We start from the raw sequence: 527 nt of genomic DNA, 5'->3' as shown, positions 1-527 counted from the left end.
GTGGTTACACACGGAGAAGGGTTAGCACCTCGGTGGCGCCTGTTTCGCGAACGGTACAATTTAATCTTAAGTTATTCTATTGTAGCCTAAACCATTGATGTTTCCTTAATCCTTGTCTTTTATTCAGTTTCATGGATGCACATGTTGCAATCTTAAAATGATGCTATGAGTTATTCAACTTTAAATGATGAGGTCGGCAATCTTTTATCGAAAAATTGTTCGTAGACTATCCCAACTCTTTGGTGAAGTCTCGAAGATTTCCTCACCTAGGAATGTCCCGAGAAGAACTCGTCTCTACGAGCTCTTCGAGAAAATCCCATTGTCGGAATTCCTGTTTCATTAACAAAATTGACGTGGCATACTATGACAGGATAAAATGATGATATCCACATGCACAGATTTATTAAATTAGTTGGTTCGGTATTCATGCAATAATATGTTAAATAATTTAAGGTGATGTATTACTTTGTTCAAGTATTTATTATTATTTATTTTTTGAAGCTTTCTATTTAAATCTATATTCCTTA

The sequence above is a fragment of the Theobroma umbraticum genome, unplaced genomic scaffold (assembly GCF_002168275.2).
Source record: "Theobroma umbraticum cultivar Fairchild unplaced genomic scaffold, ASM216827v3 scaffold_523.0, whole genome shotgun sequence".
Lineage (NCBI taxonomy): Eukaryota > Viridiplantae > Streptophyta > Magnoliopsida > Malvales > Malvaceae > Theobroma > Theobroma umbraticum.
The sequence above is the reverse complement of the archived record's forward strand: the minus strand, read 5'-3'. Positions refer to the sequence as shown.